Source organism: Arachis hypogaea, chromosome 19, assembly GCF_003086295.3.
Source record: "Arachis hypogaea cultivar Tifrunner chromosome 19, arahy.Tifrunner.gnm2.J5K5, whole genome shotgun sequence".
NCBI lineage: Eukaryota > Viridiplantae > Streptophyta > Magnoliopsida > Fabales > Fabaceae > Arachis > Arachis hypogaea.
In genome coordinates this window covers 104393642-104410525 of record NC_092054.1, presented here as the reverse complement: position 1 = coordinate 104410525, position 16884 = coordinate 104393642, and the positions used below count along the sequence as shown (strand labels likewise).

Here is a 16884-nt window from a genome sequence, read left to right as displayed (position 1 = left end):
ACGCTTCTCTTCCTTGATTTGGTCATGGGTCACGCTTTTAGAAGCGTGGCCTAAGCCTCCAAAGTGTGCTCCAACTTCAAAGTGTGCCCAAAATTCCTCTTTTCTTCTTTTTAGCTTATTTTGTGCTCTTTTTGCTTCTTTTTCTTCTTATTTCCTACAAAGTTTATCAAATCAAAAGATCGAAGAAATATACCATTTAAGCACCAAAGAATGCAATATTTAAGCACTAATCATAAATTTCTTGTATGAAAAAGCATAGAAAAACATGACATGGTGACATGTCATCAGGGATGAGCCCCTTCCGCTTGGTATACGGAAAGGCTTGCCACCTCCCCGTAGAGGTGGAACACAAGGCTTTCTGGGCTGTAAGAGAGTACAACATGAATCTTACAAAAGCTGGTGCTGAAAGAAAGCTACAACTAGCAGAACTAGAGAACCTCCGCCTAGAAGCATATGCCAACTCCAGGCATTACAAGGAGAAAATGAAGTCTGTCCAAGACAAGCACATTAAAAGGAGAGAATTCAGACCAGGTGAGTTAGTTCTACTATATAACTCGAGACTGAGGCTCATGCCGGGTAAACTGAGATCAAGTTGGGAAGGTCCATAGAGAGTAGAAAAGGTAGAGCCATACGGAGTTTTCCACCTGCATCATCCTACTAGCTCCAAATTTCTAAAGGTCAATGGACATCGCCTAAAGCTTTATCATGGTGAGAAGATGAAGAATCAAAAGGAACTAGAGATTTTCCTCTTGGAAGACCCACCAAGAGAAGCAAAATGAGCTTAACGAGTGTCCAACTTAAGGACGTAAAAGTAAAGTGCTAGGTGGGAGACAACTCACCATGGTATGATCGTTCCGTTTTAGTCTTAGTTTTATTTTTACTTTATTTTTTAATGATGTTAATGACCCTTCTCATCATCCCTGCATATAGCTACATATAATTTACATGAGCATTCTGCATATGTTATAAAAAAAAAACACGCACGTGACGCGTAAGCGTCGCTGACGCGTCCACGTCACCAGTGCGTTGGGAAGACAATAAAAGTGAAGAGAAAGTCACACGAAAGCGTGGCTGGAGGCGTGCCTTAGGCACAAACATGCCCACGTGTCCGCGTCAACCACGCGGCTGCGTCATTTTGAAAATAAGCCTCCCATGCGTCCGCGTCACCCACGCGAACGCGTGCTCCTAAAAATCGACGTAAAAGAGGTGTATGGCAGAGAGTTATGCTGAAGTGGGAATGGAATGGTGCTAGCAGCACAAGCCCTACTATGCGAACATGTCACTCACGCATCCGCGTCCTTTTTGGAAGTATAGCCATTCACGCGATCGCGTCACCCACGCGATCGCGTTATCCAGAATTTTGGCAAGAATGAGTTTGAGATAGAGAGTTGCACTCGCGTCAATTGCACAAATCAGGTCACGCGACCGCGTGACCCACGCGTCTGCGTCACCTGAACCTATCGCACACCACGCGACCACGTGACCCACGCGTCCGCGTCATATGCGGCGCACAGCTTATCCAGATCAGCCAAAATATCTTATCTTTTCTTCCCCAAATACTAATTTTTCTTATCCCTTCTTACTTCCTTCTTCTCTCTTCTTCCTTCTCTACTCTTTCTCACTTTTCACTCTCCCCCTTTTCTTTTCTTTTTACACCCATTATCAAGATTTATTCTTCTTCCTTCTTTACTTTTCCATTATTATTCTTATTTTTATTATGTTTTCTTCTTCTTTTTCTTTTTACTTTCTTTATCTATATTTTCTTTTTCCTATTCTTTCTTTTTTTTTTATTCATTTTAATTGGTGTTGAAAATTTATTTCAGTCTTTATTTTTTATATTTTGCTTGTGGATTATCATGGATTTGTTTGACAATTAATATTACCTTTTAAAGGGTTACTTGCATGTTCTATTTTATATTTTCAAAAACATATTTACCATGCATGCTATTTGTTTGTGAAAAAGCCCGTATGGCATCATGCACTACCTTTATGTTATCCTACTACTTTAATGCCTATTTTTCACAAAACCCCTTTTATATTTTATTAATTTAATTTAATTATCAATGCAAACAGGTTATTAGTTTGAAAGACTTGGTAATCTAACTTGGACATTGAATGCTTGATCTATGCTACTCATGCCTTTGCCAGCATACTAATAAACATCTTGCATTTAATTGCCATCACATGCACTTGCTATGTTTCCTTTGATGAACTTTTCACATGTAGTCTAGACCATGTGTTAACGACATCCTTCCTTACCGTGCATTGATTACCACTCATAATATTCGCTCCGTTGCTCGAACCCTTCGCTTTATATATTACTTTCTCTTTCCTTTTTCAGGATGGCCACCAAGAAAGGCAAAGAAAAAGCTACTCCCAAACCACCAGTAAGGAGAGGAATAAAAAGAGCATTAGTGGCAGAGCCATCTTCAACAACAGTAAAGCCCTCAACAAAAAGAATCAAGAGGATCATCAAGGTCGATGAAAAAGAAAAAGCCTTCCCAGCAAAGGACACTGCACGGTTTCCTAACCGATACTGTGAGCAAATGTTCCCCATCCTGGCAGAGAGGTATTACAACAACGAATACCTTCTCATCCTCCCGACCCGCATTGCTAAATTTGTTAAGCCGCAAATTGAACGAAGACAATGGGGATTCCTACGGAGACACCCACGGCAGGTTAATCTCTCATGGGTAGTAGAATTCTACTCCAACTTTCACATGCCAACCATACAATATGTCTATGTCCGTCAGAAGCAAGTCCCCATAACTGAAGAGGCCATTCAACAAGCTTTGGATCTTCCCCCTGCTCCAGAAGGATTGGACGCATTTCAAGAAGCCTCACTCAAGCGCCAGACATACCAATTTGACTGGGACGCCGTTCTCAGAGTTATAGCACAACCTGGCAACAGATGGATCTATGGATACCATCGTTCCCGACCAAAGGGCATATCGGCTTCAGCACTTACCTTGGAGGCCCGAGTATGGGCACAGCTCATGTCCCATTATGACTTTTCGAGCACTCACGAGTCCTCCTTCACTACAAACATGGCTGTTTTACTTTGGTGTATCCTTACAGACCAGCACCTAAACTTACCAAGACACATTCGGCATGCTATGGGACACGTACAGATAGCGGGCAACTTACCTTTCCCCGCCTTGGTTTCAGATGTCGTCTCGGCAGCCGGAGTCTCCTACAGAGCTGGGGACACCAAAGCCATACTTCCACGGGATGATCAGTACGTCCCTAAGGGGAAATATATCAGACAGCCAGCAGCCACTACAAGCCAGCCTATAGAACCAGCTGAAGACATTCCTCCTTCAACACCACAAGCACCTACAACAAACCAACTGCTCCATCAGATACTTGAAAGGTTGGATCGGCAGGAACATAAAGCAAAGCTAAGAGAGTGCCGTAACCAGCCCCGATTTACATACCTCAAGGAGCTACTTATGGGAAACTACAAAGATGCAGACACCCTGGACTCCACTTCATTTACCAGCACAGGGAGCCATGACGGTCCCGATGGTGGAGATGCTGCTACCAACCCCCATTTGTTCCTAATAGATGGCACCGAGGATGGTGCAAAGCCTTAAGTGTGAGGAGGTCGGTCAGTACCAGATTTCCGGAGGTAATTTCTTTTCCTTAAAACACCAATAAAATAGGATATTTAGTTAATTTTTCTTTTGTTTAGGATAGAATAGATTGCATAGTAATAGGTTAATTGCATGCATGTTCTATTTGGTTAGAAAATAATAAGTTTCTTCTAAGACCCTATTTTTTGAAAAAATTTCACTAATTTAAATCAAATTTTTTGTGTTAAATTTGCTTGAAGTTGTATTTGGAACATAGTTTAAAAAGCTAAGAACACACAACCTGTGAGATTTGAGCTTAATTACATGGTTACATTATTTAAACATAAATATTTTTCTTGTGTGTTTACTTCTCTGTGATTGTAATCTTATTTTGTTTCATCCTATATGTCCAATGTTTAATATGTTATATGCATGCGTATGATTGAGGCCATTATTTGTTTAGCTCACTTATCCCAATTAAGCCTACCCTTTAAATTACCTTTGTTAGCCACTTTGAGCCTTTTAATCCCATTTGTTCTATATTTTACCACATTACTAGCCTTAAGCGGAAAAATAATTAAATATCCCAATTGAATCTTTGGTTAGCTTAAGATAGAAATTGTGTGTTAATTGAGTATGGGAAGATTGTGGGAACAAAGGTTAATAAGGAAATGTGTCATGATAAAATAATGGGAATTTGGGTACCTACTCATGTGAAACTAAAATAAATAAATAAATAATAATAATAATAATAATAATAATAATAATAATAATAATAATAATAATAATAATAATAATAATAATAATAATAATAATAATAAGGGGACAAAATTACCCCGATTCTGAGTTAAGTTAAGTTCAAAGATCAATGCATGTGTGATAAAAATTAAAAGAAAGTTGATGCATGAGTATGTAATGCAAAAGTGAAAATTATGGGTAGCTAGGCATGATTCTAAAGTTATATAGAGTATATGTATGTTAGGTGAAAGCTTAGGTTAATTAAAGATTCAATTTATAAGCTCACCTAGCCATATATATATACCTTCACCCTTACTTTAGGCCCATTACAACCTTGAAAAGACCTCATGATGTTTGTATTGGTATGTTAAATATTGTTGATTGATTAGGTGAAGAACAAAAATTCAGTGAGGGTTCAATGCTTGATTCTATGTTCCCTGCTTTCATGAGCTATCTTCTTGCATTCTTATCTGTTCTTACTATATAAATTGAATTAGTGGAATTTGATTTATGTTTGTCTTGAAGAGCTTATTTACTTTTAACCAAGTAGACAAGAATCATATAGTTGCATTCATATATATATAGGTTGAATTGCATTTCATTAGCTTTACATTTCCCTATTCATTTACTTTACCTCCTTTAACTAAGCATGAGGACATGCTAATGTTTAAGTGTGGGGAGGTTGATAAACTATTATTTTATGATTTATATTGTGTTTAATTGTGTGGTTTTATCAAGTCTTTACCCACTTATTCATATGATTTGCATGTATTTACAATTCCTTCCCAAAATTGTTCCATGGTTGAAAACTTGCTTCCTAGAGATCTTTTAATTATGTATTTTTAATCTCCCTTATACCATTCGATGCCTTGATTTGTGTGTTAAGTGTTTCAGGCTTCATAGGGCAGGAATGGCTTAGAGAATGTAGAGGAAGCTTGCAAAAAAGGAAGAAACACAAGAAACTAAGGAGATGACCAGCGAACACTGACGCGAGTGCATGGCCCACACGAGTGCGCGAAATAGAGAAATCACAGCGACGCGAATGCGTGCCTGACGTAAACGCGTGGATTGGAGTCTGCACGCATGACGCGAACACATGGACGACGCGAACACGTGACAAGGAAAATCGCTGAATGACGCGAACGCGTGGACGACGCGTACGCGTGACCTGCGCGATCTGCAGAAATTACAGAATACGCTGGAGACAAATGCGGGTCGCGTTTTAACCTAATTTTCGGCCCATAAACACAGAATAAAGCGAGAAAACATGCAAAAACTCAGAGGGGATCCACACATAATCAGATTCATCACATTAGGAATACTTCAGTTTTAGATCTGAATTTTTAGATTTGCATTACATTGATAGTTTATGCTTTTGCTTGGATTTTTTGGATGCCGAGAGTCATTACCTCCGTTAAAGACATTACTTTAGTTTGTTTCCTTATTTTCTTATTTTTAATTAGTCACTCATTGACTCTGTTTAGATAGTTATGTTGCATCTTGAATTTATTAATATATAGAGTTATTTTTATTTTAATTAATTCTAATCCTCTATTTTATTTTATTTGATTATGTCTTCTCATATTTTTATGATTATTAATTTCATGTCAATAGAGTAGAATTTTAACTTCACGTGGGGGTTGATTAAGAGGAGATACTTGAGTTGGAATGCTCAAGTGCTTGGTTGAATGGGACGTTGTTAGCTAATTCCATACCTACTAACACTAGACCTCCCCAAGGGAGAGGACTAGGATTTGAGGGTAAGAGTTAGTTTAATCACCATACTTTTCCTTATTTAGGAAGGGGTAACCGAGTGAGAACAACAACCTTTTTACACTACACTACACTTGAAAAGATTCCAACAAGGATAGAAATTCCATTTAATTATTCCCCCAGTCAAGGCCTTTTATTTAGAGTACCGATAATCATTCTTAGTTTATTTTTATTGTTTTAATTTTTAATCATTTTAATTACTCATTATCAAAACTCAATTTTTCTGAAAACCCCTAGTTAACAAAATAGCACTCTTTCCTGCAACTCGTTAGGAGACGACCTGGGACTCATATTCCTAGTATCTTTATTTCTAAAATTTGTGACAACCCTTTTTAAATTGGTGAGGCAGATCTTAGCCGGTTAAGAGCTATACGTGCAACGCTGTTCCCTTAATTGAAATCTCTTAATTGGTTAACTTCTGCCACGCATCAATCCCCGAGAGTGTGAGGGTGACACTACAGTTGCCAGAGCCACAAAATAACCCTCATTCATACATTCAAAGGGTCAACACTGACCAAAGGCTGGATCAAGTTCTTGCTGACATCTGCGTACCTGGAGCTCAGTGGAGGAGGGATGGTCAAGGTCGGCCTTACCAACTCGGAAGGTTTGACCTTAAGCCAGTGGCTAGAGGATGGTTGGATTTCATCCAACGTTCGATCATCCCTACAAGTAACTACTCTGAGGTTACAGTCGAGCGGGCAGTGATGATTCACTACTTTATGCTCGGCAATGAGTGGAGGTACATGAGGTGATTCCACAGGAGCTTTACAAAGTAGCTAATAAGCCCTCCACTCAAGCAAGGCTGGCATTCCCTCATCTCATTCACCGCTTATGTGCAGCAGCTAGAGCTCACATAGAGGGAGATACCCTAATTGACAAGGAGAGACCAATCACAAAGAAGGATATGGAGCACGCTAGGGAGCCCGTGCAAGGACCACAGCAAGAGCCAGTTCCACCACCTCCACAGCATATTCTGGATATGCCTAAAGGGATGTACTTCCCTCCCCAAGACTACTGGGAGTAGTTAACCATATTGATTCCAAGGCATCTTAGGCTAGTTTTACTAGCCTTTTTCTTTTGGTTTCATTAGGTTTTATGCACTTTCTTGACCTATAAGCAATCATTTGGGTTAAAAGTTCATACACACCTTGATTCATTCAAACATAGTTAATTTGATGCTTTTTTATGAGATTTATGCCATAATTACTTGTGTGCTAAGAATGATGCAATCTCTCATGATATTAGCAAGGCTTTGATGCATATATTGCTTGATGATAGGTGGAGAAATGCATGAAAGGAAGTTGAAGAATAGCCATTGAAGGCTGAAGAGGAAGCAACGTTGGTGGCCAAAATTGGACCACCAACGTTGCCTCAAACGTTGAGAGGAAGGAAACAGGGGAATCTGCTCCATAATTCTGATACCCACGTTAGAAGGAGTGTTGGCAAGCCACGTTACCTCCAACGCTAGTTGATACAGAGTGCTTTCTGAAAATTGGAAAAATTTTGGCGACGCGTAAGCGTGCTATATGCCGACGCGTGGATAGTGATTTTTAGACAATCAACACGCACGCGTGGATAGGCTAACGTTGGAGGGAACGTTACCAGTCCAACATTGATGCCAACGTGCGCAATCTAAGCTCCAAATTTTGATTTTGAAAAAGCGCATCGATGCGCAAGCGTAGGTGACGTACACGCATGGATGAATCAACGTTAGAGGAAGCGTTGCCACTTAAACACTGATGCCAACGTCTTTGAAAAGCCTTCAAAAACTGAATTGGGGAATTTGCGTCTACACACACGTATAGGCAGCGCAGACGTGTGAAGTGGTAAATTGTACCATCCATGCGCACGTGTATGTCACGCGTACGCATGGACTAGAAAACGTTGGAACTCCAACGTTGAGTCAAACAATGCTCAAAACGCCGAAAGTCCATTTTATCTGAAGGACGTTTGACTCAACATTTGCCCTCAAACGTGGACTCCAACGTGGGCATCAGAACTCTGCAATTCAAGCACATCTCTTCTCAACAGCATGGGATCCAATATGATCAACTTCAACAAAGGCCAAAAGCCTAATTGGGATGATTTTAAGATCAACTAAAGAAGTGTATAAATAGCTAGAGTTTAAGTTAGTTAGGGGGAGAACTTACAGAGAGGGTACTGAAACTCTACCTAATTTTACTTTTTCTGCAACTTTTCAATTCTGCAATGTACTTTTCACTTTCAATTTCCATTTTTAGAGCTATGAACAACTAAAACCCTTTCATTGGGTTAGGGAGCTCTGTGTAATTCAATGGATCAATATTAGTTTTCATTCATCTTCTTCTTTCTTTTCTCTTGATTTTGCTAGAAAGCTTTCGTTCTTCATCCAAGTGGATATTTGTCTTGGAAAAGAAGCTATCCATAATTGGATCTCCTCTGAACCTTGGAAGAGGAATGAGGAGATCATGCTAGAAATGCTTTCTCACATTGGATTAGATTGGGGTTTGGATGGATATCGTGACATGTAATCCTACCAATACTTTGATCTATGAATATGTGTGGTATAATCAGTGACCATACCTCATCTCTTCCCATGAGCACTTAAATCAAGGAATTGGACAATTGTTCATGCTTAGAGAGATTGGATTGCCAAGGAATTGAGATCCAATCACCTAAGATTGCCAAGAAGATCATTGAAAGTATTGATTGAGGAAGAGATGAAAATAAATTTGATCCGAAGAATTATAACATCTCCTGACCCCAATGAGCTTTCCCATTTCTGATCTACCCATTCTTTTACATTCTATCTTTAATTTGATGCTCAATTTCCCCATTCCCATTTAATTTCTTGCAATTTAAGTTTCCCGCCAATTTACATTCTGTGATCCCAATTTCAAATCGGATTAAGTTCAACTAGAACAATTATCCAATTAACATTGATCAACCAACCAATCCCTGTGGGATTCGACCTTACTCTACAGTGAGTTTTTACTTGACCACAATCCGATGCACTTGTCGGTAGAAAATTGTTGAGAGACAGTTTTTGTGACATCAAGTTTATGGCGTCGTTGCCGGGGATTGGTTTTGTATTGACAATTACTGAATTGGAGGATAACTAGATTGAGCATTTTTCTTTTCTTATGTTGATTGAATTTCAATTTCTGCTGTTACATTTACCTTCTGCAACTTTAGTTATTTTTCTTTATTTCTTTACTTTCCAACAAAACTAATCCACTGACTCATTAACTATTTGATTAATTGCCTCAATTGCTCTAACCACTGATGTGAGAACTTTAGTTGATTTAGAATTTCTCAATTGAAATCTCGTTGCAAGTGTAGTTCTAAACCAACAAAGAATCCTCACATGCAAAAATATTGGTTATCACAAGTACAAACCCTAATGAAAATTAACCGAAGTATTTAAACTCCAGGTCATCTCACAAGGAATTGCAATAAAATGGTCAATTATTGGCTATAAATAACAAGGGGTTTGATTGATAAAAGGGCAAGAAATTAAATGAGCAAGAATTTAAATGACAAGAAGAGTAAATCAAGCAAGTGGCAAAAGAAAGCAAGTAATAAAGAGAGAGACATTCATGGTAAGGATTGAGAATAAAGGCTTTCTATCCTAGTCATACAATGATTAATTCATCTTATTTAGTCAACTCCAACAAATGAAAGAAGGGATCATGTTATCTTCACATAGGGAGAATGCCAAACAAGACTAGTTAATCAATTCACAATGATAAACAAGAATTTATCTTACTACGTCATCCCCGACGAAGGAGGAAGGTATCATGTTATCCTCATACTCGAAGAAAGTCTAATAAGACTAGCTAATCTCAATCCAAATGTCCTAATCAACTCACTAAGTGAATTAGCAAGAGAGAACTTTTGCGTAGTCTAGAAATTCGCAGATAAATCCTCGTTGCAGGTATAGCTTCTAAACCAACAAAAGTCTTTTCTTACAAACGTTTTGGTTGTCACAGGTAACAAACCCCTTTAAAATTGATAACCGAGTATTTAAACCTCGGGTCGTCTTCTCAAGGAACTGCAGGGAAGTATGTTCTTATTATTGGTTATGAAGATTGTAAATCGGGGTTTTGAAGATGAGGAACAAGTAATTTAAATTGCAATTAAATTAAGTAAAAGACTGTAAAGTAAATAAATAACTGTAAAACACATTTTTGGAAAGGTATGAAAAATTGGAAATCCTATCCTAGTTATCGTTATCAATGATGATGAAAATTGAATCTTAATTTCACTTAGTTAACCTTTACTAGAGCAAGGGAAGGTCAAGTGACTAATTAAGTTGATATTCACATCCTAGTTAATTCCTAGAGAAAGATTGGGATTATTGAAGTTCAATTCAATTAGCAAAGATAACAATTATCAATCATGTTGAGTTTGATAACTCCTGAGTTACTGATTTCTTAACCAAGACCAAAAGGGAAAAAGTAAATCTACTGGAATAAAAATGTCTTCAGATTGGAAGCAACAGTAACATAAATAAAAGAGAGCAATAATAAACTGAAATACCTCAAATAACATTAATTCAAAGAGTAATCTGTAACATAGAAGAATTTATAAACTAAATTCAGAAGATAAATAAAAAGGAATGTTGAACCTGATAAAAAGAGATAATCCTGAAAGCAAAAGAAATCCTAATTCTAAATCCTAAAAGAGAGAGGAGAGAACCTCTCCCTCAAAACTACATCTAATTCATGAATACTGACTAATTGGAGACTCTCCTTTGAATGGATGCATTTCCCCACTTCATAACCTCTGATCTGTGCCTTCTGGACTTGGATTTGGGCCAAAAGGGCTTCAGAAATCGCTGGGAGCGTTTTCTGTCATTTCTGGTGCGTGACATCTGTCACGCGATCGCATCATTTGGAGTTTTCCTTGCCACGCGGTCGCTTCAATCATGCGTCCGTGTCATATGCGTTTCACTTGAGGCGCGCGATCGCGTCAATCACGCAGTCGCGTCACTACCATTTCGCGCTGGCATGCGGTTGCGTCGTCCATGCGATCGCGTCACTGCCAGTTTCTTCAAAAACTCCGTTTTGTGCTTTCCTTCCATTTTTGTGTGTTCCCTTTCCATCCTTTAAGTCATTCATGCCTTAAAAGATCTGAAACTACTCAACACACGAATCAAGGCATCGAATGGAAGTAAAGGGTAATTAAAATAATTACTTTTAAAGCATAGGAAACATGTTTTTCACATACATCACATAATAAGGAAGGGAAAGTAAAACCATGCAATTAACATGAATAAGTGAGTGACGGATTGAATAAATAACTTAAATTAGGCACAAAATATATCATAAAATATGGGTTTATCAGTAATTTCCTTCCAGTTTGATCTATTCTTCATTTCTTACCAAGGGTATGAGAGGTGAGGTATCTTCTTCTTTGATCTCCATGTCAAGCCCAATGGGAGAGGATTCAATTGTACATAAGAATTCATCAATGATTGAATCCATCTCTTGATCAACCTCTTTAAAGTTTTCCACCATGATATGCCTTGGAGGTTGTATACCCTCCTCAACATCAATATCAAGCTTCTTGAAAGAGGCTCTCTAATGCTACATTCCCATGGACTTCCAACATCTCCTAGATCTTCAACCACATCTTCCGGCTCAATTATCTCAACTTCCTCCTCTTGTTGCACTCCTTGCTTCAACTCCTCTTCTTCCCCTTAAAGCTCAAAACTGACCTCCTCACTATGCTCCTTGATTGCTTCTCCACATTTGTTAATGGGAGTACTTGGATTGCATGAGCTTAGGTGGGAGGCTATGTGGTTAATTGCTTCATTCATAGTAGCTAACTTGGCTTCTAGCTCCTTAAACTCCTTTTCCATCCCCTCTTGTTGCCTTTGGATATGAGAGTCAAGATCTCTTAGTTCTAGCGTGAGGGCGTCATTGGGGGGCGATGGTGGAAGAGAGGGTTCATTGTTTGGGAGAAAAGATTCATAATTGGAAGGTGGTTCATCTTGGGAAGGGTATGGAGATAGTGCATATTGAAGTGGTTCTTGGGAGTAATTGTGTTGGAATTGTTGTGGTTCCATGTATGGTTCATATGGCTCAAAAGGTGGTTGGTATGGTGGATAAGGATTAGGGTCATATGGAGGTGTTTAGTGGTAAGGGGCTTGTGAGTAAGGTGATTCAAAACCACGTTGAGGGAAGGGGTTATATGTATGTGGTGGTTGTGGTTGACAATCACAATAAGGGTCATCACATACATTAGATTGGTATGCATTAGGATTAGGATTATACCCATAAGAATCCGGAGAGTAGTTACGTTGGAGTGATGCTTGAACGGCTTGGATAGAACAAAACGCTTTTTGGTCCTTGCGCATCTCCATGAGGAGAGTAGTCATATCCCCATGCACTTTTGTCAAACTTGATTCGGAAGGAGGTTGTTGTCAAGAATATTGTTCATAAGCTTGGGGCTCCTCCTACCTTTGATCTCCAAATCCTTGGTGCATGTTATCATTGTAAATTCCATCTCCTACAACATAGTTTGAACCAGACTCATAGTCAAAGGGGTGAGAATTCATGGTGAAAGAGAAAATAAAAACAAAAGCAAACAAGAAATAAAGATAACAAAGTCCTACAACTAGCAAAAACCAACAAACACACCAAAAATCAAGCTATTCACAATATATACAATAGCCAATAACATAGCACCATTGTAATTCTCCGGCAACGGCGCCATTTTGATGTGAGAACATTAGTTGATATAGATTTTCTCAATTGAAATCTCGTTGCAAGTATAGTTCTAAACCAACAAAGAATCCTAACATGCAAAAATATTGGTTGTCACTAGTACAAACTCCAATAAAAATTAACCGATGTATTTAAACTCTGGGTCGTCTCACAAGGAATTGCAATAAAGTGGTCAATTATTGGCTATGAAGAACAAGGAGTTTGATTGATAAAAGGGCAAGAAATTAAATGAGCAAGAATTTAAATGACAAGAAGAGTAAATCAAGCAAGTGACAAAAGAAAGCAAGTAATAAAGAGAGAGACATTCATGGCAAGGATTGAGAATAAAGGCTTTCTATCCTAGTCATACAATGATTAATTCATCTTATTTAGTCAACTCCAACAAATGGAAGAAGGGATCATGTTATCTTCACATAGGGAGAACGTCAAACAAGACTAGTTAATCAAGTCACAATGATAAACAAGAATTTATCTTACTACGTCATCCTCGACGAAGGAGGAAGGTATCATGTTATCCTCATACTTGAAGAAAGTCTAATAAGACTAGCTAATCTCAATCCAAATGTCCTAATCAACTCACTAAGTGAATTAGCAAGAGATTAGAGTTGATGGAAATAATACTGGCTAACATCTCTAGATCACCAACATGAGTTGGGTATTCATGACTCAAGATTTCCTAATTACTCTTTCCAAGCCAAGAATGCTCAAAATCTACTCTAACATCCAACCAAGTATTTTGTCAAACATTTGGAAGGTATAAAAGGAAAGCATGGTAAATGTGCAAGAATAATAAAATCTAACAACTACCAATTGCAAAAAAAGTAAATCAACAACTCAAATCATCAATAAAGGAACATCAAACATCAAATTTCATTAAATGTAAACCAAATCCAACATGAGCAGTCACAAATATAAAAGAGGCATAAAAGTAAAATTAATACTACAAACCATGAGAATGAAAAAGTAGAAGCAAAAAATTGTAAAGGAAACTAGATGAAAATATGAAATTGGATCTAGATCTAAGAGGGAATTTGGCCAAAGAACCCTAATTCTAGAGAGAGGAGGGAGATTCTCTCTCTAGAAACTAAACTACATCATGCTAAGCTACAACCAATTTCTCCCCCTTTGCTCCAGCTTGAATTCAGCATGAAATAGCCTCAAAAACGAGTTGGATTTGGGCCTGGGTAGCTGAGAAATTGCCCCCAGCATTTTGCCTTTAAGTGAGTCACGTGCGAGCATCGACTCGTACGCGTGGGTCACGTGCACGCGTCGCTTGGCAATTTCCTATCCACGCGTACGCGTCATGTACGCGTACCCGTCGCCACACAACTTCGCTTCTACGCGCGTGCGTCTACTGCACGTGCGCTTCCATTGATGTACTCCAAATCCTTTTTTCCTTATGCATTCTCCACTTTGTATGCTTTTCTCTTCACTTCTTCCATCTAATACTTGCCTTATAACCTGAAATCACTCAACAAACACATCAAGGAATCGAATGGAATTAAGGTGAATTAAAATCACCAATTTTAGGGCCTAAAAAGCATGTTTTTACACTTATGCACATATTAAGGGAGAATTACAAAACCATACTATTTCATTGAATAAATGTGAGAAAAGGTGATAAAATCCTCCAAAATAAGCACAAGATAAACCACAAAATTGGGGTTTATCAACCACACTTTTTCATTAACTGTGAAATCTTCTCTTGCTGTTTGCTGTCTGTTTTGTCACTTGTATGACAGGTAGAAGAGGGGTTTCAACCTCTTTTGACAGTAAACCAGAAACAACCTTCCTTAGATTAAGGAGGGACGCAAGAGGAAAGAAGGCCATTGGTGCAGAGGAACAAGAGGAGGACATAGATATAAACATGGAGGATGATATAGAAAACCATCATGAAGGAGAGATGAACAATCATGCCAGAGGAGGCGCAGCCAGCCCTGCTGGACAAGAGAGGAGAGTTATAGGCTCTTACATCAATCAAAACCCAGGAAACTGTGGTAGCAGCATTCAAAAGCTAACCATCCATGCTAATAATTTTGAATTGAAGCCTCAACTCATCACACTCATCCAAAACAATTGTTCTTTCGGAGGAAGTGCCCAAGAAGACCCTAATCAGTATCTCACTACATTCCTAAGGATCTGTGATACAGTTAAATCTAATGATGTTCATCCTGACACCTATAGATTGCTACTATTTCCATTTTTTTTGAGGGACAAAACATCAAAATAGCTAGAATCATTTCCCAAAGAAAGCTTGACAACCTAGGAATATGTGGTAAATAGATTCTTAGCAAGGTTCTACCCTCCTCAAAGAGTGAATAGACTGAGAATTGAGGTGCAGACATTCAGACAACAGGATGGTGAAAGCTTATATGAAGCCTGGGAGAGATTCAAAGATTTGACAAGGAAATGTCCCCTGATATGTTTAATGAGTGGGCGCAACTGCATATCTTTTATGAAGGGCTTTCCTATGAATCAAAGAAAGCTGTAGACCACTCATCTGGAGGCTCCCTTAACAAGAAGAAGACTATTGAAGAATCCATTGATGTCATAGAAACAGTGGCTGACAATGAGTATTTTTATGACTCAAACAGAAGCAACAATAGGGGAGTTATGGAGCTAAACCATATGGATGCAATTTTGGCCCAAAATAAGATGATCACTAAGCAACTAGCTGATTTGACCAAGCAAATGGAGAAAAATCAGGCTGCAGCCATCCATACTCAACCATCATCTCCAGGAGAGTTGGACACAGAGGAAGGAGTTAACTGGGAGGAAGCCAATTACCTTGGAAATTCATTTAGGCAAGCTCATGATCCATACTCAAAAACCTATAACACTGGTTGGAGGAACCACCCAAACTTTGGGTGGGGAAACCAACAAAACTAAGGCCAAGATCAGAAACCTCATAACACCAACCAGTACAGCTACCAACAATCCAACCCAAGATCATATCAGCACCCATATAACAATCCTTCTCAGCCACCATATCAAGCCCAAGCCAATCAGCCTCAACACTCAATTTCCAATCCACCATCAGAGGACAAACTATCCAGGATTGAAGCTATGCTAACCAATCTTTGCAAGGAATCTCAAGGCATGAAAAATTTTAAGGAACACGTAAGATCTAATCTGCAAAATCAAGATACTGCCATTCAGAAATATGAAGCACAAATTGGATACTTGTCCAAGAAAGCCCCTGGCCATGGTTCTTATAATTCCACCAACACAAATTCAAGAGAGGAATGCAAAGATATTACTCTCAGAAGTGGAAAGGAATTGAAAGCGACCTCAAAGGAAACTCAAGAGGAGGAAGCAGAAGAAAGTTCAAGTGACAAGGAAGAAGCACAAACACATGCTCCCAATCCACCTGAAGAGAAGGAAATCCTAAGACCATATGTCCCTAAAACTCCTTACCCTCAGCGCCTAATGAAGAATGCAAAGGACAGCCAATTCTCCAGATTCTTGGAGATTTTCAAGAAACTTCAGATTAACATCCCTTTTGCTGAAGTATTAGAGTAAATGCCGCTCTATGCTAAATTTTTGAAGGAATTAATGACCAAGAAGAGAAGCTGGAGGAATGATGAAACTGTGGTGTTAACTGAAGAATGTAGTGCTATCATCCAACACAAACTGCCTCAAAAATTGAAAGACCCAGGGAGCTTCCAAATTCCTTGCATCATAGGAGAAATCACTGTGGAGAAAGCCTTATGTGATTTGGGAGCCAGTATAAATTTGATGTCCTTAGTAATGATGAAAAGAATGAAGATTGAGGAAGCTAAAAAAACAAGAATGGCCATCCAACTGGCAGACCGATCATTCAAATTCCCTCATGGAGTAGTGGAGGATTTGTTGGTAAAAATGGGAGACTTCATCTTCCCGGCTGATTTTGTGGTGTTGGATATAGAGGAAGAAGCCAAAGCTTCAATAATTTTGGAAAGGCCATTTCTAGCTACTGCTGGAGCCATCATTGATGTCCAAAAGGGTGAACTCACCCTTAGACTACATGATGAGAAAATGGTGTTTAATGTGTTCAAAGCCATGAGCTACCCACAGGAGTCACTAGGAGAGTGTATGAGGTTGGA

The 16884-nt window shown here is 38.7% G+C and overlaps 1 non-coding gene across 1 annotated transcript; it reads right to left on the bottom strand.

Annotated features, from left to right (window-relative positions):
• Positions 1 to 15119: 15119 nt before the first annotated feature.
• LOC112781991 (small nucleolar RNA R71) lies at positions 15120 to 15226 on the bottom strand. The gene has a single exon (XR_003192736.1). It is a non-coding gene; the product is annotated as a small nucleolar RNA R71 (small nucleolar RNA).
• Positions 15227 to 16884: the final 1658 nt, after the last annotated feature.